Source organism: Entelurus aequoreus, linkage group LG05 (assembly GCF_033978785.1).
Source record: "Entelurus aequoreus isolate RoL-2023_Sb linkage group LG05, RoL_Eaeq_v1.1, whole genome shotgun sequence".
Taxonomy (NCBI): Eukaryota; Metazoa; Chordata; class Actinopteri; order Syngnathiformes; family Syngnathidae; genus Entelurus; species Entelurus aequoreus.
Window position 1 is genome coordinate 1,742,572 of NC_084735.1, and position 22,500 is coordinate 1,765,071.

Genomic DNA, 22,500 nt, shown 5'->3' on the forward strand with positions numbered 1-22,500 from the left:
TAAAAAAATTCTGGTGCTTGGACATTTGTATTTTTTTATAATACCCACAAAGTTCAGTGAGCAGGTTGATTTTTTTGTGTGACCATACGTGTTGACTTTTTGTGTGGTTGCATTTTTTTTAAATTTTGCGCCATGACTAGGGAAGGTTGTCTGGACTAGGTCATGTAAGTGAATGCTGTGTTTTAATTTTTTTTAAAATTAATCGGAAAACAAGCAGCTGAAATGCGGCAAAACACGAATCAGTGTAGAGAGAGTATTTTGTATTTCCCCATCATGCATTGTAATTAATTCAAATGGATGTAAATTTTAAAAAATTCTGGTGCTTGGATGGTTTATTTATTTATTTATTTTTTATAATACCCATAAAGTTCAGTGAGCAGGTAGATTTTTTTGTGTGACCATATGTGTTGACTTATTGTGTTGGTTGCATTTTTTTATTTATTTTGCGCCATGACTAGGGAAGGTTGTCTGGACTAGGTCATGTAAGTGAATGCTGTGTTTTAACATTTTAAAAAATTAATCGGAAAACAAGCAGCTAAAATGCACCAAAACATGAATCAGTGTAGAGAGAGTATTTTGTATTTCCCCCATCATGCATTGTAATGAATTCAAATGGATACAAATTTAAAATAATTATGGTGCTTGGACATGTTTATTTTTTTATTTTTTTTATAATACCCACAAAGTTCAGTGAGCAGGTTGATTTTTTGTGTGACCATATGTGTTGACTTTTTGTGTTGGTTGCATTTTTATTTTTATTTTGCGCCATGACTAGGGAAGGTTGTCTGGACTAGGTCATGTAAGTGAATGCTGTGTTTTTAACATTCTTAAAAATTAATCGGAAAACAAGCAGCTAAAATGCGCCAAAACACGGATCAGTGTAGAGAGAGTATTTTGTATTCCCCCATCATGCATTGTAATGAATTCAAATGGATGTAAATTTTAAAAAATTCTGGTGCTTGGAAATTTTTATTTTTTTATTTTTTTATAATACCCACAAAGTTCAGTGAGCAGGTTGATTTTTTTGTGTGACCATATGTGTTGACTTTTTGTGTTGGTTGCATTTTTTTTTTAAATTTTGCGCCATGACTAGGGAAGGTTGTCTGGACTAGGTCATGTAAGTGAATGCTATGTTTTTAATATTTTTTTTAATTAATCGGAAAACAAGCAGCTAAAATGCGCCAAAACACGGATCAGTGTAGAGAGAATAATTTTGTATTTCCCCCATCATGCATTGTAATAAATTCAAATGGATGTAAATTTTAAATAATTCTGGTGCTTGGACATTTTTATTTTTTTATAATACCCACAAAGTTCAGTGAGCAGGTTGATTTTTTTGTGTGACCATATGTGTTGACTTTTTGTGTTGGTTGCATTTTTTTTTTGGCGCCATGACTAGGGAAGGTTGTCTGGACTAGGTCATGTAAGTGAATGCTATGTTTTTAATTTTTTTTTAAATTAATTGGAAAACAAGCAGCTAAAATGCGCCAAAACAACGGATCAGTGTAGAGAGAGTATTTGTATTTCCCCCATCATGCATTGTAATGAATTCAAATGGATGTACATTTTTCAAAAATTCTGGTGCTTGGACGTTTTAATTTTTTTATAATACCCACAAAATTCCATGAGCAGGTTGATTTTTTTGTGTGACCATATGTGTTGACTTTTTGTGTTGGTTGCATTTTTTTTTTAAATTTTACGCCATGACTAGGGAAGGTTGTCTGGACTAGGTCATGTAAGTTAATGCTGTGTTTTTAACATTTTTAAAAGTTAATCGGAAAACAAGCAGCTAAAATGCGCCAAAACACGGATCAGTGTAGAGAGAGTATTTTGTATTTCCCCCCATCATGCATTGTAAATAATTCAAATGGATGTAAATTTTAAAAAATTGTGGTGCTTGGACATTTTAATTTTTTTAATTTTTTTATAATACCCACAAAGTTCAGTGAGCAGGTTGATTTTTTTGTGTGACCAAATGTGTTGACTTTTTGTGTTGGTTGCATTTTTTTTTAATTTTGCGCCATGACTAGGGAAGGTTGTCTGGACTAGGTCATGTAAGTGAATGCTGTGTTCTGAAAATTGTTGTAAATTAATCAGAAAACAAGCAGCTAAAATGCGGCAAAACAAGAATCAGTGTAGAGAGAGTATTTTGTATTTCCCCCATCATGCATTGTAATGAATTCAAATGGATACAAATTTAAAATACTTCTTGTGCTTGGACATTTTTATTTTTTTATTTTTTTATAATACCCACAAAGTTCAGTGAGCAGGTTGATTTTTTTGTGTGACCATATGTGTTGACTTTTTGTGTTGGTTGCATTTTTTTTTGGCGCCATGACTAGGGAAGGTTGTCTGGACTAGGTCATGTAAGTGAATGCTATGTTTTTAATTTTTTTTTTTATTAATTGGAAAACAAGCAGCTAAAATGCGCCAAAACACGGATCAGTGTAGAGAGAGTATTTTGTATTTCCCCCATCATGCATTGTAATGAATTCAAATGGATACAAATTTTAAATAATTATGGTGCTTGGACATTTTTATTTTTTTATTTTTTTTATAATACCCACAAAGTTCAGTGAGCAGGTTGATTTTTTTGTGTGACCATATGTGTTGACTTTTTGTGTTGGTTGCATTTTTTTTTTTTAAATTTTACGCCATGACTAGGGAAGGTTGTCTGGACTAGGTCATGTAAGTGAATGCTGTGTTTTTAACATTTTTAAAAATTAATCGGAAAACAAGCAGCTAAAATGCACCAAAAACATGAATCAGTGTAGGGAGAGTATTTTGTATTTCCCCCATCATGCATTGTAATGAATTCAAATGGATACAAATTTAAAATAATTATGGTGCTTGGACATTTTTATTTTTTTAATTTTTTTATAATACCCACAAAGTTCAGTGAGCAGGTTGATTTTTTTGTGTGACCATATGTGTTGACTTTTTGTGTTGGTTGCATTCTTTTTTTTTGGCGCCATGACTAGGGAAGGTTGTCTGGACTAGGTCATGTAAGTGAATGCTGTGTTTTTAACATTTTTAAAAATGAATCAGAAAACAAGCAGCTAAAATGCGCCAAAAAATGAATCAGTGTAGAGAGAGTATTTTGTATTTCCCCCGTCATGCATTGAAATAAATTGAAATGGATGTAAATTTAAAAAAAAATTGTGGTGCTTGGACGTTAAAATTTTTAATTTTTTTTTATAATACCCACAAAATTCCGTGAGCATGTTGATTTTTTTGTGTGACCATATGTGTTGACTTTTCGTGTTGGTTGCATTTTTTTTTAATTTTGCGCCATGACTAGGGAAGGTTGTCTGGACTAGGTCATGTAAGTGAATGCTGTGTTTTTAACATTTTTCAAAATGAATCGGAAAACAAGCAGCTAAAATGCGGCAAAACACGAATCAGTGTAGAGAGAGTATTTTGTATTTCCCCCATCATGCATTGTAATGAATTCAAATGGATGTAAATTCAAAAAAATTCTGGTGCTTGGATGGTTTATTTATTTATTTATTTTTTATAATACCCATAAAGTTCAGTGAGCAGGTAGATTTTTTTGTGTGACCAAATGTGTTGACTTTTTGTGTTGGTTGCATTCTTTTTTTAATTTTACACCATGACTAGGGAAGGTTGTCTGGACTAGGTCATGTAAGTGAATGCTGTGTTTTTAACATTTTTAAAAATTAATTGGAAAACAAGCAGCTAAAATGCACCAAAACATGGATCAGTGTAGAGAGAGTATTTTGTATTTCCCCCATCATGCATTGTAATGAATTCAAATGGATGTAAATTTTAAAAAATTCTGGTGCTTGGACATTTTTATTTTTTAATTTTTTTATAATACCCACAAAGTTCCGTGAGCAGGTTGATTTTTTTGTGTGACCATATGTGTTGACTTTTTGTGTTGGTTGCATTTTTTTTTTTTTGGCGCCATGACTAGGGAAGGTTGTCTGGACTAGGTCATGTAAGTGAATGCTGTGTTTTTAACATTTTTTTTTAAATGAATCGGAAAACAAGCAGCTAAAATGCGCCAAAACACGAATCAGTGTAGAGAGAGTATTTTGTATTTCCCCCATCATGCATTGTAATTAAATCAAATGGATGTAAATTTTAAAAAATTCTGGTGCTTGGACATTTTTATTTTTACATTTTTTTATAATACCCACTGAGTTCCGTGAGCAGGTTGATTTTTTTGTGTGACCATATGTGTTGACTTTTTGTGTTGGTTGCATTTTTTTTTAATTTTGCGCCATGACTAGGGAAGGTTGTCTGGACTAGGTCATGTAAGTGAATGCTGTGTTTTTAACATTTTTAAAAATTAATTGGAAAACAAGCAGCTAAAATGCACCAAAACATGAATCAGTGTAGAGAGAGTATTTTGTATTTCCCCCATCATGCATTGTAATGAATTCAAATGGATGTAAATTTTAAAAAATTCTGGTGCTTGGATGGTTTATTTATTTATTTATTTTTTATAATACCCATAAAGTTCAGTGAGCAGGTAGATTTTTTTGTGTGACCAAATGTGTTGACTTTTTGTGTTGGTTGCATTTTTTTTTTAATTTTGCGCCATGACTAGGGAAGGTTGTCTGGACTAGGTCATGTAAGTGAATGCTGTGTTTTTAACATTTTTAAAAATTAATCGGAAAACAAGCAGCTAAAATGCACCAAAACACGGATCAGTGTAGAGAGAGTATTTTGTATTTCCCCCATCATGCATTGTAATGAATTCAAATGGATACAAATTTAGAATAATTCTGGTGCTTGGACATTTTTATTTTTTAATTTTTTTTATAATACCACAAAGTTCAGTGAGAAGGTTGATTTTTTGTGTGGCCACATGTGTTGACTTTTTGTGTTGGTTGCATTTTTTTTTTTGGCGCCATGACTAGGGAAGGTTGTCTGGACTAGGTCATGTAAGTGAATGCTGTGTTTTTAACATTTTTAAAAATTAATCGGAAAAGAAGCAGCTAAAATGCACCAAAACACGGATCAGTGTAGAGAGAGTATTTTGTATTTCCCCCATCATGCATTGTAATTAATTCAAATGGATGTAAATTTTAAAAAATTCTGGTGCTTGGATATTTTTATTTTTTTATTTTTTATAATACCCACAAAGTTCAGTGAGAAGGTTGATTTTTTGTGTGGCCACATGTGTTGACTTTTTGTGTTGGTTGCATTTTTTTTAAATTTTGCGCCATGAATGCGGCAAAACACGAATCAGTGTAGAGAGAGTATTTTCTATTTCCCCCATCATGCATTGTAATGAATTCAAATGGATACAAATTTAGAATAATTCTGATGCTTGGACATTTTTATTTTTTTATTTTTTTTTATAATACCACAAAGTTCAGTGAGAAGGTTGATTTTTTGTGTGGCCACATGTGTTGACTTTTTGTGTTGGTTGCATTTTTTTTTTTTGGCGCCATGACTAGGGAAGGTTGTCTGGACTAGGTCATGTAAGTGAATGCTGTGTTTTTAACATTTTTAAAAATTAATCGGAAAAGAAGCAGCTAAAATGCGCCAAAACACGGATCAGTGTAGAGAGAGTATTTTGTATTTCCCCCATCATGCATTGTAATTAATTCAAATGGATACAAATTTAAAATAATTCTGGTGCTTGGACATTTTTATTTTTTTATTTTTTTATAATACCCACAAAATTCAGTGAGCAGGTTGATTTTTTTGTGTGACCATATGTGTTGACTTTTTCTGTTGGTTGCATTTTATTTTTATTTTGCACCATGACTAGGGAAGGTTGTCTGGACTAGGTCATGTAAGTGAATGCTATGTTTTGAAAATTTTTGAAAATTAATCAGAAAACAAGCAGCTAAAATGCGCCAAAACATGGATCAGTGTAGAGAGAATATTTTGTATTTCCCCCATCATGCATTGTAATGAATTCAAATGGATGTAAATTTTAAAAAAATTCTGGTGCTTTGACGTTTAAATTTTTGAATTTTTTTTATAATACCCACAAAATTCCGTGAGCAGGTTGATTTTTTTGTGTGACCATATGTGTTGACTTTTTGTGTTGGTTGCATTTTTTTTAAATTTTGCCATGACTAGGAAAGGTTGTCTGGACTAGGTCATGTAAGTGAATGCTGTGTTTTTAACATTTTTTTTTAAATGAATCGGAAAACAAGCAGCTAAAATGCGGCAAAACACGGATCAGTGTAGAGAGAGTATTTTGTATTTCCCCCGTCATGCATTGAAATAAATTGAAATGGATGTAAATAAAAAAAAAAATTGTGGTTCTTGGACGTTTAAATTTTTGATTTTTTTTTTATAATACCCACAAAATTCCGTGAGCATGTTGATTTTTTTGTGTGACCATATGTGTTGACTTTTCGTGTTGGTTGCATTTTTTTAAATTTTGCGCCATGACTAGGGAAGGTTGTCTGGACTAGGTCATGTAAGTGAATGCTGTGTTTTTAACATTTTTAAAAATTAATCGGAAAACAAGCAGCTAAAATGCGGCAAAACACGAATCAGTGTAGAGAGAGTATTTTGTATTCCCCCCATCATGCATTGTAATGAATTCAAATGGATGTCAATTTTTAAAAAATTCTGGTGCTTGGACCTTTTAATTTTTTAAAGTTTTTTATAATACCCACAAAATTCAGTGAGCAGGTTGATTTTTTTGTGTGACCATATGTGTTGACTTTTTGTGTTGGTTGCATTTTTTTTTTTTTTTTTGCGCCATGACTAGGAAAGGTTGTCTGGACTAGGTCATGTAAGTGAATGCTGTGTTTTTAAAATTTTTAAAAATTAATCGGAAAAAAAGCAGCTAAAATGCGCCAAAACACGGATCAGTGTAGAGAGAGTGTTTTGTATTTCCCCCATCATGCATTGTAATAAATTCAAATGGATGTAAATTTAAAAAAAATTCTGGGGCTTGGACGTTTTAATTTTTTTATAATACCCACAAAATTCAGTGAGCAGGTTGATTTTTTTGTGTGACCATATGTGTTGACTTTTTGTGTTGGTTGCATTTTTATTTTTATTTTGCGCCATGACTAGGGAAGGTTGTCTGGACTAGGTCATGTAAGTAAATGCTGTGTTTTTAAATTTTTTAAAAATTAATCGGAAAACAATCAGCTAAAATGCGCCAAAACACGAATCAGTGTAGAGAGAGTATTTTTTATTTCCCCCATCATGCATTGTAATGAATTCAAATGGATGTAAATTTTAAAAAATTCTGGTGCTTGGAAATTTTTATTTTTTTATTTTTTTATAATACCCACAAAGTTCAGTGAGCAGGTTGATTTTTTTGTGTGACCATATGTGTTGACTTTTTGTGTTGGTTGCATTTTTTTTTTAATTTTGCGCCATGACTAGGGAAGGTTGTCTGGACTAGGTCATGTAAGTAAATGCTGTGTTTTTAAATTTTTTAAAAATTAATCGGAAAACAATCAGCTAAAATGCGCCAAAACACGAATCAGTGTAGAGAGAGTATTTTTTATTTCCCCCATCGTGCATTGTAATGAATTAAAATGGATGTAAATTTTAAAAAATTCTGGTGCTTGGAAATTTTTATTTTTTAATTTTTTTATAATACCCACAAAGTTCAGTGAGCAGGTTGATTTTTTTGTGTGACCATGTGTGTTGACTTTTTGTGTTGGTTGCATTTTTTTTAAATTTTGCGCCGTGACTAGGGAAGGTTGTCTGGACTAGGTCATGTAAGTGAATGTTGTGTTTTTAATTTTTTTTTTAATTAATCGGAAAACAAGCAGCTCAAATGCACCAAAACATGAATCAGTGTAGAAAGAGTATTTTGTATTTCCCTCATCATGCATTGTAATGAATTCAAATGGATGTAAATTTAAAATAATTATGGTGCTTGGACATTTTAATTTTTAAATTTTTTTTATAATACCCATAAAGTTCCGTGAGCAGGTTGATTTTTTTGTGTGACCATATGTGTTGACTTTTTGTGTTGGTTGCATTTTTATTTGTATTTTGCGCCATGACTAGGGAAGGTTGTCTGGACTAGGTCATGTAAGTGAATGCTGTGTTTTTAACATTTTTAAAAATGAATCGGAAAACAAGCAGCTAAAATGCGGCAAAACACGAATCAGTGTAGAGAGAGTATTTTGTATTTCCCCCATCATGCATTGTAATGAATTCAAATGGATGTAAATTTTAAAAAATTCTGGTGCTTGGACATTTTTATTTTTTTTTATTTTTTTACAATACCCACAAAGTTCAGTGAGCAGGTTGATTTTTTTGTGTGACCATATGTGTTGACTTTTTGTGTTGGTTGCATTTTTTTTTAATTTTGCGCCATGACTAGGGAAGGTTGTCTGGACTAGGTCATGTAAGTGAGTGTTTTTAACATTTTTAAAAATGAATCGGAAAACAAGCAGCTAAAATGCGCCAAAACACGGATCAGTGTAGAGAGAGTATTTTGTATTTCCCCCATCATGCATTGTAATGAATTCAAATGGATGTAAATTTTATAAAATTCTGGTGCTTGGACATTTTTATTTTTTTTATTTTTTTATAATACCCACAAAGTTCAGTGAGCAGGTTGATTTTTTTGTGTGACCATATGTGTTGACTTTTTGTGTTGGTTGCATTTTTATTTTTATTTTGCGCCATGACTAGGGAAGGTTGTCTGGACTTGGTTATGTAAGTGAATGCTGTGTTTTTAACATTTTTAAAAATGAATAGGAAAACAAGCAGCTAAAATGCGGCAAAACACGAATCAGTGTAGAGAGAGTATTTTGTATTTCCCCCATCATGCATTGTAATGAATTCAAATGGTTGTAAATTTTAAAAAATCTGGTGCGTGGACTTTTTTTTTTATTGTTTTTTTTTTTATAATACCCACAAAGTTCAGTGAGCAGGTTGATTTTTTTGTGTGACCATATGTGTTGACTTTTTGTGTTGGTTGCATTTTTTTTATATTTTGCGCCATGACTAGGGAAGGTTGCCTGGACTAGGTCATGTAAGTGAATTCTGTGTTTTTAATTTTTTTTAAAATTAATTGGAAAACAAGCAGCTAAAATGCACCAAAACATGAATCAGTGTAGAAAGAATATTTTGTATTTCCCCCATCATGCATTGTAATAAATTCAAATGGATGTAAATTTTAAAAAATTCTGGTGCTTGGACATTTGTATTTTTTTATAATACCCACAAAGTTCAGTGAGCAGGTTGATTTTTTTGTGTGACCATACGTGTTGACTTTTTGTGTTGGTTGCATTTTTTTTAAATTTTGCGCCATGACTAGGGAAGGTTGTCTGGACTAGGTCATGTAAGTGAATGCTGTGTTTTTAATTTTTTTTAAAATTAATCGGAAAACAAGCAGCTGAAATGCGGCAAAACACGAATCAGTGTAGAGAGAGTATTTTGTATTTCCCCCATCATGCATTGTAATTAATTCAAATGGATGTAAATTTTAAAAAATTCTGGTGCTTGGATGGTTTATTTATTTATTTATTTTTTATAATACCCATAAAGTTCAGTGAGCAGGTAGATTTTTTTGTGTGACCATATGTGTTGACTTATTGTGTTGGTTGCATTTTTTTATTTATTTTGCGCCATGACTAGGGAAGGTTGTCTGGACTAGGTCATGTAAGTGAATGCTGTGTTTTTAACATTTTAAAAAATTAATCGGAAAACAAGCAGCTAAAATGCACCAAAACATGAATCAGTGTAGAGAGAGTATTTTGTATTTCCCCCATCATGCATTGTAATGAATTCAAATGGATACAAATTTAAAATAATTATGGTGCTTGGACATGTTTATTTTTTTATTTTTTTTATAATACCCACAAAGTTCAGTGAGCAGGTTGATTTTTTGTGTGACCATATGTGTTGACTTTTTGTGTTGGTTGCATTTTTATTTTTATTTTGCGCCATGACTAGGGAAGGTTGTCTGGACTAGGTCATGTAAGTGAATGCTGTGTTTTTAACATTCTTAAAAATTAATCGGAAAACAAGCAGCTAAAATGCGCCAAAACACGGATCAGTGTAGAGAGAGTATTTTGTATTTCCCCCATCATGCATTGTAATGAATTCAAATGGATGTAAATTTTAAAAAATTCTGGTGCTTGGAAATTTTTATTTTTTTATTTTTTTATAATACCCACAAAGTTCAGTGAGCAGGTTGATTTTTTTGTGTGACCATATGTGTTGACTTTTTGTGTTGGTTGCATTTTTTTTTTAAATTTTGCGCCATGACTAGGGAAGGTTGTCTGGACTAGGTCATGTAAGTGAATGCTATGTTTTTAATATTTTTTTTAATTAATCGGAAAACAAGCAGCTAAAATGCGCCAAAACACGGATCAGTGTAGAGAGAATATTTTGTATTTCCCCCATCATGCATTGTAATAAATTCAAATGGATGTAAATTTTAAATAATTCTGGTGCTTGGACATTTTTATTTTTTTATAATACCCACAAAGTTCAGTGAGCAGGTTGATTTTTTTGTGTGACCATATGTGTTGACTTTTTGTGTTGGTTGCATTTTTTTTTTGGCGCCATGACTAGGGAAGGTTGTCTGGACTAGGTCATGTAAGTGAATGCTATGTTTTTAATTTTTTTTTAAATTAATTGGAAAACAAGCAGCTAAAATGCGCCAAAACACGGATCAGTGTAGAGAGAGTATTTTGTATTTCCCCCATCATGCATTGTAATGAATTCAAATGGATGTACATTTTTCAAAAATTCTGGTGCTTGGACGTTTTAATTTTTTTATAATACCCACAAAATTCCATGAGCAGGTTGATTTTTTTGTGTGACCATATGTGTTGACTTTTTGTGTTGGTTGCATTTTTTTTTTAAATTTTACGCCATGACTAGGGAAGGTTGTCTGGACTAGGTCATGTAAGTTAATGCTGTGTTTTTAACATTTTTAAAAGTTAATCGGAAAACAAGCAGCTAAAATGCGCCAAAACACGGATCAGTGTAGAGAGAGTATTTTGTATTTCCCCCATCATGCATTGTAAATAATTCAAATGGATGTAAATTTTAAAAAATTGTGGTGCTTGGACATTTTAATTTTTTTAATTTTTTTATAATACCCACAAAGTTCAGTGAGCAGGTTGATTTTTTTGTGTGACCAAATGTGTTGACTTTTTGTGTTGGTTGCATTTTTTTTTAATTTTGCGCCATGACTAGGGAAGGTTGTCTGGACTAGGTCATGTAAGTGAATGCTGTGTTCTGAAAATTGTTGTAAATTAATCAGAAAACAAGCAGCTAAAATGCGGCAAAACAAGAATCAGTGTAGAGAGAGTATTTTGTATTTCCCCCATCATGCATTGTAATGAATTCAAATGGATACAAATTTAAAATACTTCTTGTGCTTGGACATTTTTATTTTTTTATTTTTTTATAATACCCACAAAGTTCAGTGAGCAGGTTGATTTTTTTGTGTGACCATATGTGTTGACTTTTTGTGTTGGTTGCATTTTTTTTTGGCGCCATGACTAGGGAAGGTTGTCTGGACTAGGTCATGTAAGTGAATGCTATGTTTTTAATTTTTTTTTTTATTAATTGGAAAACAAGCAGCTAAAATGCGCCAAAACACGGATCAGTGTAGAGAGAGTATTTTGTATTTCCCCCATCATGCATTGTAATGAATTCAAATGGATACAAATTTTAAATAATTATGGTGCTTGGACATTTTTATTTTTTTATTTTTTTTATAATACCCACAAAGTTCAGTGAGCAGGTTGATTTTTTTGTGTGACCATATGTGTTGACTTTTTGTGTTGGTTGCATTTTTTTTTTTTAAATTTTACGCCATGACTAGGGAAGGTTGTCTGGACTAGGTCATGTAAGTGAATGCTGTGTTTTTAACATTTTTAAAAATTAATCGGAAAACAAGCAGCTAAAATGCACCAAAAACATGAATCAGTGTAGGGAGAGTATTTTGTATTTCCCCCATCATGCATTGTAATGAATTCAAATGGATACAAATTTAAAATAATTATGGTGCTTGGACATTTTTATTTTTTTAATTTTTTTATAATACCCACAAAGTTCAGTGAGCAGGTTGATTTTTTTGTGTGACCATATGTGTTGACTTTTTGTGTTGGTTGCATTCTTTTTTTTTGGCGCCATGACTAGGGAAGGTTGTCTGGACTAGGTCATGTAAGTGAATGCTGTGTTTTTAACATTTTTAAAAATGAATCAGAAAACAAGCAGCTAAAATGCGCCAAAAAATGAATCAGTGTAGAGAGAGTATTTTGTATTTCCCCCGTCATGCATTGAAATAAATTGAAATGGATGTAAATTTAAAAAAAAATTGTGGTGCTTGGACGTTAAAATTTTTAATTTTTTTTTATAATACCCACAAAATTCCGTGAGCATGTTGATTTTTTTGTGTGACCATATGTGTTGACTTTTCGTGTTGGTTGCATTTTTTTTTAATTTTGCGCCATGACTAGGGAAGGTTGTCTGGACTAGGTCATGTAAGTGAATGCTGTGTTTTTAACATTTTTCAAAATGAATCGGAAAACAAGCAGCTAAAATGCGGCAAAACACGAATCAGTGTAGAGAGAGTATTTTGTATTTCCCCCATCATGCATTGTAATGAATTCAAATGGATGTAAATTCAAAAAAATTCTGGTGCTTGGATGGTTTATTTATTTATTTATTTTTTATAATACCCATAAAGTTCAGTGAGCAGGTAGATTTTTTTGTGTGACCAAATGTGTTGACTTTTTGTGTTGGTTGCATTCTTTTTTTAATTTTACACCATGACTAGGGAAGGTTGTCTGGACTAGGTCATGTAAGTGAATGCTGTGTTTTTAACATTTTTAAAAATTAATTGGAAAACAAGCAGCTAAAATGCACCAAAACATGGATCAGTGTAGAGAGAGTATTTTGTATTTCCCCCATCATGCATTGTAATGAATTCAAATGGATGTAAATTTTAAAAAATTCTGGTGCTTGGACATTTTTATTTTTTAATTTTTTTATAATACCCACAAAGTTCCGTGAGCAGGTTGATTTTTTTGTGTGACCATATGTGTTGACTTTTTGTGTTGGTTGCATTTTTTTTTTTTTGGCGCCATGACTAGGGAAGGTTGTCTGGACTAGGTCATGTAAGTGAATGCTGTGTTTTTAACATTTTTTTTTAAATGAATCGGAAAACAAGCAGCTAAAATGCGCCAAAACACGAATCAGTGTAGAGAGAGTATTTTGTATTTCCCCCATCATGCATTGTAATTAAATCAAATGGATGTAAATTTTAAAAAATTCTGGTGCTTGGACATTTTTATTTTTACATTTTTTTATAATACCCACTGAGTTCCGTGAGCAGGTTGATTTTTTTGTGTGACCATATGTGTTGACTTTTTGTGTTGGTTGCATTTTTTTTTAATTTTGCGCCATGACTAGGGAAGGTTGTCTGGACTAGGTCATGTAAGTGAATGCTGTGTTTTTAACATTTTTAAAAATTAATTGGAAAACAAGCAGCTAAAATGCACCAAAACATGAATCAGTGTAGAGAGAGTATTTTGTATTTCCCCCATCATGCATTGTAATGAATTCAAATGGATGTAAATTTTAAAAAATTCTGGTGCTTGGATGGTTTATTTATTTATTTATTTTTTATAATACCCATAAAGTTCAGTGAGCAGGTAGATTTTTTTGTGTGACCAAATGTGTTGACTTTTTGTGTTGGTTGCATTTTTTTTTTAATTTTGCGCCATGACTAGGGAAGGTTGTCTGGACTAGGTCATGTAAGTGAATGCTGTGTTTTTAACATTTTTAAAAATTAATCGGAAAACAAGCAGCTAAAATGCACCAAAACACGGATCAGTGTAGAGAGAGTATTTTGTATTTCCCCCATCATGCATTGTAATGAATTCAAATGGATACAAATTTAGAATAATTCTGGTGCTTGGACATTTTTATTTTTTAATTTTTTTTATAATACCACAAAGTTCAGTGAGAAGGTTGATTTTTTGTGTGGCCACATGTGTTGACTTTTTGTGTTGGTTGCATTTTTTTTTTTGGCGCCATGACTAGGGAAGGTTGTCTGGACTAGGTCATGTAAGTGAATGCTGTGTTTTTAACATTTTTAAAAATTAATCGGAAAAGAAGCAGCTAAAATGCACCAAAACACGGATCAGTGTAGAGAGAGTATTTTGTATTTCCCCCATCATGCATTGTAATTAATTCAAATGGATGTAAATTTTAAAAAATTCTGGTGCTTGGATATTTTTATTTTTTTATTTTTTATAATACCCACAAAGTTCAGTGAGAAGGTTGATTTTTTGTGTGGCCACATGTGTTGACTTTTTGTGTTGGTTGCATTTTTTTTAAATTTTGCGCCATGAATGCGGCAAAACACGAATCAGTGTAGAGAGAGTATTTTCTATTTCCCCCATCATGCATTGTAATGAATTCAAATGGATACAAATTTAGAATAATTCTGATGCTTGGACATTTTTATTTTTTTATTTTTTTTTATAATACCACAAAGTTCAGTGAGAAGGTTGATTTTTTGTGTGGCCACATGTGTTGACTTTTTGTGTTGGTTGCATTTTTTTTTTTTGGCGCCATGACTAGGGAAGGTTGTCTGGACTAGGTCATGTAAGTGAATGCTGTGTTTTTAACATTTTTAAAAATTAATCGGAAAAGAAGCAGCTAAAATGCGCCAAAACACGGATCAGTGTAGAGAGAGTATTTTGTATTTCCCCCATCATGCATTGTAATTAATTCAAATGGATACAAATTTAAAATAATTCTGGTGCTTGGACATTTTTATTTTTTTATTTTTTTATAATACCCACAAAATTCAGTGAGCAGGTTGATTTTTTTGTGTGACCATATGTGTTGACTTTTTCTGTTGGTTGCATTTTATTTTTATTTTGCACCATGACTAGGGAAGGTTGTCTGGACTAGGTCATGTAAGTGAATGCTATGTTTTGAAAATTTTTGAAAATTAATCAGAAAACAAGCAGCTAAAATGCGCCAAAACATGGATCAGTGTAGAGAGAATATTTTGTATTTCCCCCATCATGCATTGTAATGAATTCAAATGGATGTAAATTTTAAAAAAATTCTGGTGCTTTGACGTTTAAATTTTTGAATTTTTTTTATAATACCCACAAAATTCCGTGAGCAGGTTGATTTTTTTGTGTGACCATATGTGTTGACTTTTTGTGTTGGTTGCATTTTTTTTAAATTTTGCCATGACTAGGAAAGGTTGTCTGGACTAGGTCATGTAAGTGAATGCTGTGTTTTTAACATTTTTTTTTAAATGAATCGGAAAACAAGCAGCTAAAATGCGGCAAAACACGGATCAGTGTAGAGAGAGTATTTTGTATTTCCCCCGTCATGCATTGAAATAAATTGAAATGGATGTAAATAAAAAAAAAAATTGTGGTTCTTGGACGTTTAAATTTTTGATTTTTTTTTTATAATACCCACAAAATTCCGTGAGCATGTTGATTTTTTTGTGTGACCATATGTGTTGACTTTTCGTGTTGGTTGCATTTTTTTAAATTTTGCGCCATGACTAGGGAAGGTTGTCTGGACTAGGTCATGTAAGTGAATGCTGTGTTTTTAACATTTTTAAAAATTAATCGGAAAACAAGCAGCTAAAATGCGGCAAAACACGAATCAGTGTAGAGAGAGTATTTTGTATTCCCCCCATCATGCATTGTAATGAATTCAAATGGATGTCAATTTTTAAAAAATTCTGGTGCTTGGACCTTTTAATTTTTTAAAGTTTTTTATAATACCCACAAAATTCAGTGAGCAGGTTGATTTTTTTGTGTGACCATATGTGTTGACTTTTTGTGTTGGTTGCATTTTTTTTTTTTTTTTTGCGCCATGACTAGGAAAGGTTGTCTGGACTAGGTCATGTAAGTGAATGCTGTGTTTTTAAAATTTTTAAAAATTAATCGGAAAAAAAGCAGCTAAAATGCGCCAAAACACGGATCAGTGTAGAGAGAGTGTTTTGTATTTCCCCCATCATGCATTGTAATAAATTCAAATGGATGTAAATTTAAAAAAAATTCTGGGGCTTGGACGTTTTAATTTTTTTATAATACCCACAAAATTCAGTGAGCAGGTTGATTTTTTTGTGTGACCATATGTGTTGACTTTTTCTGTTGGTTGCATTTTTATTTTTATTTTGCGCCATGACTAGGGAAGGTTGTCTGGACTAGGTCATGTAAGTGAATGCTGTGATTTTAATATTTTTAAAAATGAATCGGAAAACAAGCAGCTAAAATGCGCCAAAACATGGATCTGTGTAGAGAGAGTATTTTGTATTTCCCCCATCATGCATTGTAATGAATTCAAATGGATGTAAATTTTAAAAAATTCTGGTGCTTGGATGGTTTATTTATTTATTTATTTTTTATAATACCCATAAAGTTCAGTGAGCAGGTAGATTTTTTTGTGTGACCAAATGTGTTGACTTTTTGTGTTGGTTGCATTCTTTTTTTAATTTTACGCCATGACTAGGGAAGGTTGTCTGGACTAGGTCATGTAAGTGAATGCTGTGTTTTTAACATTTTTAAAAATTAATCGGAACACAAGCAGCTAAAATGCACCAAAACACGGATCAGTGTAGAGAGAGTATTTTGTATTTCCCCCATCATGCATTGTAATAAATTCAAATGGATGTACATTTTAAATAATTCTGGTGCTTGGACATTTTTATTTTTTTATAATACCCACAAAGTTCAGTGAGCAGGTTGATTTTTTTGTGTGACCATATGTGTTGACTTTTTGTGTTGGTTGCATTTTTTTTTAAGTTTGCGCCATGACTAGGGAAGGTTGTCTGGACTAGGTCATGTAAGTGAATGTTGTGTTTTTAATTTTTTTTTCAATTAATCGGAAAACAAGCAGCTAAAATGCGCCAAAACACGGATCAGTGTAGAGAGAGTATTTTGTATTTCCCCCATCATGCATTGTAATGAATTCAAATGGATACAAATTTAAAATAATTATGGTGCTTGGACATTTTAATTTTTTAATTTCTTTTATAATACCCACAAAGTTCAGTGAGCAGGTTGATTTTTTTGTGTGACCATATGTGTTGACTTTTTGTGTTGGTTGCATTTTTTTTTTTATTTTGCGCCATGACTAGGGAAGGTTGTCTGGACTAGGTCATGTAAGTGAATGCTATGTTTTGAAAATTTTTGAAAATTAATCAGAAAACAAGCAGCTAAAATGCGGCAAACACGAATCAGTGTAGAGAGAGTATTTTTTATTTCCCCCATCATGCATTGTAATGAATTCAAATGGATACAAATTTAAAATAATTCTGGTGCTTGGACATTTTTATTTTTTTATTTTTTTTATAATACCCACAAATTTCAGTGAGCAGGTTGATTTTTTTGTGTGACCATATGTGTTGACTTTTTGTGTTGGTTGCATTTTTTTTTTTTTGGCGCCATGACTAGGGAAGGTTGTCTGGACTAGGTCATGTAAGTGAATGCTGTGTTGTGTTCACTTCCAAGCACAATTCATGGTCCGGGACCTAAAATTGCTCACATTGTCTACAAGGTGGGCGCAAAACGGCAACAATAAGACCGTCAGAAACTTTAAGACTAGTTGGAAAACACCCGGCGGGTCTGCGGGTCGTTGTTTGGACACCCCTGACCTACGCCGCCAGGGGCTCGTAACTTAAATTGAGCTGGCAAATAAAAGCCTAACAAAACACCCGGGAGACACCTTATATCTCAAAATACGTGTAAGACGAGGGACCAAGAAACTCCCGTCGTTTATCATGGACCGTTCTTTTCCCTTCTTTTTCTGCATGGGTTGCCAAACAGCAGAACTGGTTCACCCCTCGGGGGGATTGGAGCGCGCGCTGAGCAAGATGGATGCTGGCGGCTCTTTGAAGCTAGGTTAGCGGAGCGAGTCCCCCCCCCCCCCCCCCCCCCCACCACCAAGGAAGACAAATCTGCGCCGCCTCGCCCTGGAAGTAAAAACAAACATCGTCCCGCGTTTACCTCGGCGCGTCGACGCAAACCCCCGTCGGCCGCGCCGTGACCTCCCGCCAGTTGTGCGTGCATAGAAGCAAAACAAGGTTGAGGAAGTTTGCGGCCTCCTTATCTCTGTTTCCGTCTGCAGACTCTCCGCGACGGATGCCGGGCGTTTACGGGCGACCTTGCGGACCCTCGGTGGGGGGTCCCGTCTTCCAGCGCCCGCTGAGTGCTCTTAAGCCTCGAGTTGTGCTTTTGTCGCTTTTTGGTTTATCGGAACGTGCGGCGGCGCTGCCATTCCGGGGAAAAAATGTAAACCAAAGGACACTTTTTCACGGGTTTTAGGGACCGGAGTCAGAAATATTGGCCACAAAAATGCAGTGTGTACTGAAACACTCGAGGACCTTTTCACACACATACACACACACACATACACACACACACATACACACACGTACACACACACCCACACATACACACGAATGCGCCACACCGGTCCTTATATGGACGCGGTGTCAGGTCTGCTGGCCGAGCTTGAGGAGTAACTTCATACTATTCGTGCTTAGGGTAATGGGTCGTAATTGACACGCCGATATACGTGAAAAAGGGCAAATATCGGCGCCGAACTTCGAACTTCAACTTTGCGGTTCTTCTTCCTCTTTGGTCCGGAAGTTGTTCAACAGTCCGGGGGTCTCCGTTGTGCTATTTTAGGCTTCATAATGCGCCACACATTTTCAATGGGAGACAGGTCTGGACTACAGGAAGGCCAGTCTAGTACCCGCACTCTTTTACTACGAAGCCACGCTGTTGTAACACGTGGCTCGGCATTGTCTTGCTGAAATAAGCAGGGGCGGCCATGGTAACGTTGCTTGGATGGCAACATATGTTGCTCCAAAAACCTGTACGTACCTTTTCAGCATTAATGGTGCCTTCACAGATGTGTAAGTTACCCATGTCTTGGCCACTAATACACCCCCATACCATCACACATGCTGCCTTTTACACTTTGCGCCTACAACAATCCGGATGGTTCTTTTCCTCTTTGGTCCGGAGGACACGATGTTTCCAAAAACAATTGGAAATGTGGACTGGTCAGACCACAGAACACTTTTCCACTTTGTATCAGTCCATCTTAGATGAGTTCGGGCCCAGCGAAGCCGGCGCCGTTTCTGGGTGTTGTTGATAAACGGTTTTCGCCTTGCGTAGTAGAGTTTTAACTTGCACTTACAGATGTAGCGACCAACTGTAGTTACTGACAGAGGTTTTCTGAAGTGTTCCTGAGCCCATGTGGTGATATCCTTTACACACTGATGTCGCCTAGAACAATCCGGATGGTTCTTTAACTCTTTGGTCCGGAGGACACAACGTCCGCAGTTTCCAAAAACAATTGGAAATGTGGACTGGTCGGACCACAGAACACTTTTCCACTTTGCATCAGTCCATCTTAGATGAGCTCGAAGCCGGCGGCGTTTCTGGGTGTTGTTGATAAATGGCTTTGGCTTTGCATAGGAGAGTTTTAGCTTGCACTTACAGATGTGGCGACCGACTGTAGTTACTGACAGTGGGTTTTCTGAAGTGTTCTGCGTGGCAGATAAAAACAGCAAAAAAATGATCACGAAGAATCAACTCACCATAACGCTGAAGTCGTTGGGTGTGTTTCTTTGCGAAGAGATGGTCCCCGGCACGTTGATGGCATATACTATATACCAGTGTTTCTTAACCATAGGGCCATTGTTGGACCGCGAGCGCCCAGAGAATGTAAAATATGTGCTTTTTCAGCGGTACTTAGTCGTAATACACTTTTCCACCACTTGTGGCAGTAATGACAACATAAAACAAACAGAAAAGGTCTGGCGCTAATATCGCAGGGAAATTTCTTAAGCGCAAAAATTATGACTAAAGTGGTGAAGCTGTATTTTCATTTGCACTTTAATTTTAGTGACAGTTTAGTTAAGAACCATATTTATTATTAATCTAGTTGATCTATTTTAGCCCAACATAACACATATTGTATACACATTTATTTTTTAATCAGCCTGACCTAAACCTAAGGTTTATTTCCTAAATTATTAATAATATTTGTGATTAACACATGCTTTTACATCATTTTACAAGGTAGTAAAACTGTATTTTAATTTTAATTGTATTTTTAATTTTAATTTTAATTTTAATTGTAATTTTAATTTTAATTTTGACTTTAATTTTAATTTTAATTTTAATTTTAATTTTAACTTTAATTTTAATTTTAATTTTAATTTTAATTTTAATTTTAATTTTAATTTTAATTTTAATTTTAATTTTAATTTTAATTTTAATGTATTTTATTTTTATTTTTATTTTTATTTTTATTTTTATTTTTATTTTTATTTTTATTTTTATTTTTATTTTTATTTTTAATTTTTAATTTTTTATTTTCATTTTCATTTTCATTTTCATTTTCATTTTCATTTTATTTTTATTTTTATTTTTATTTTTATTTTTATTTTTATTTTTATTTTTATTTTTATTTTTATTTAATGTAATTTAATTTAATTTAATTTAATTTAATTTAATTTAGTTTAATTTTGTATTTATTTATAAAAAAAATTAAATTTATTTATTTATTTATTTTTTAAAATTTTTTATTTGTTAATTTTTTAAATTTTTAAATTTTTTTGTATTTATTAATTTTTTATTTTTTATTTTTTATTTTTTATTTTTTATTTTTTATTTTTAATTTTTTATTTTTAATTTTTAATTTTTAATTTTTAATTTTTAATTTTTTAATTTTTAATTTTTAATTTTTTAACTATTAATTTTTAATTATTAATTTTAATTTTAATTTTTAAAATTATTTTATTTCATCATTATTATTATTTTTTTTTTTTTTTATTTTTTTTTTTTTATTTTTTTATTTATTTTATTTATTTATTATTATTATTTTTTTAAATACTTTGTAGCACTTGGAGATTTTAACACATGTAAAGTGCGTTATTATTATTATTATTATTAAGTAGGTCAGATATTTAATTTTATTGAATATGATCAAAATCAAGAGTAATATTATACTTCAGTGTTAATATTGGAGTGGGCCCCGGGTCCCTCTGTAGTGGAATAGTTAGTTCCTAAGAACGCCTGCTACATACAATGACCCTACAGTTGGAAATTAGCCTTTGGCTACAATCTGGCACTTTAACATGTAATAGTTCATTAATGTGCATTAATGGCCACTTCCTATCAGGAGTTGTAATATACATAAACGAGCTAACGTCCTTTCGGCTAACTATTTAGCTACTTGTAAATCACTAATCCTCGCCTCCGTGGCGACAAATAAAGTAAGTTCCTTACATGTAACATTATCACTGGAGGACGAGGAATAGCTAAACATGCTTCGCTACACACCGTAGGAGGATGAGATAGCTAACCGCTAGCAAGCTAGCGCTCCTCAATGTAAACAAATGGGTGAATCAATATTTTTATCGTCACCATTTTTTTTTGTCCTTTTCAAAAAAATGTATATTGTGATTAGTAACCCAGGAAATACGTCCCTGTACCAATGTATGATCCTGTAACGACTTGGTATCGGAATGATGCCAGAATGTGTGGTATCATCCAAGACTAATGTAAAGTATCAAAACAAGAGAATAATAAGTGATTATTACATTTGAACAGAAGTGTTGAAAGAGAAAATAAACAGATATTAACAGTGAATACATAAAAAGATGATTAATACATTTTCTACCGCTTGTCCCACATCGTTTGGACCAAAATAATAGAATGGGAAATGACACAATATGTTACTGCAGAACCATAACTTTGACTAACTTGAAGGATTATTGGTGATATGTTAGAACAGTGGTTCTTAACCGGGTGTGTCTCGCCCTCCGCGGAGGGCGAGACACACCCGACTCATCGTGTAAATGTGTCTTTATTTTGAAGTTATCAAGCCATGATTTACCCGACCTGCAAATAAAGTTGGATCGGGTTAATGAATCATTTGAATTTATTCAAATGAATCAATACAGCAATTCTTTCTATTTGCCCAAAATGCCGAGAGCCAAGAAGAAGTTTGCTGTGGAGGTTTTAGTGTTCTTTCTGAAGAATGTCAGCTGATCTGTCCTGGAGTGGGAGTATTTACCCACAACTTCCAAAGCTCTTAGAGACGGGATGTTCACGGCTTCCACTCCGGAGATAAAAAAGCCATCCAAACGCTCCTTAAATCCGCCGTCATCCGCACATTCTCCAGCAAATCCTAAGGACGGGGAGAGAAAGTTCAAAGTCTTTTATTTTGAAATTCTTTCTTCAATGAGAAGGTCTGGAGAAGAAGACCTGGACTGAGTTCCTGGTCTCTGAGTGAACTCCCATCTTGTCTTGCCACAAGTCCACCGGCTGATTTACCCAGTGTGACCGGCGGCCTGGACCAGGTCTGAGGCCCGTCAGGCTGGTGCTGGTGAGACCACGACAGAAAGGATTAATGTTCTTTTACTCAAGCTTCTCATATATATATATATATATATATATATATATATATATATATATATATATATATATATATATATATATATATATATATATATATATATATATATGTATATATACATACATATATATACAT

At 33.2% G+C, this 22,500-nt stretch overlaps 1 pseudogene; it reads right to left on the bottom strand.

Moving 5' to 3' along the window:
* The window catches only part of LOC133649513 (EEF1A lysine methyltransferase 3-like), a 29,415-nt pseudogene extending 9,785 nt beyond the window's left edge, over positions 1-19,630 (bottom strand).
* Between the last annotated feature and the right edge of the window lie 2,870 nt (positions 19,631-22,500).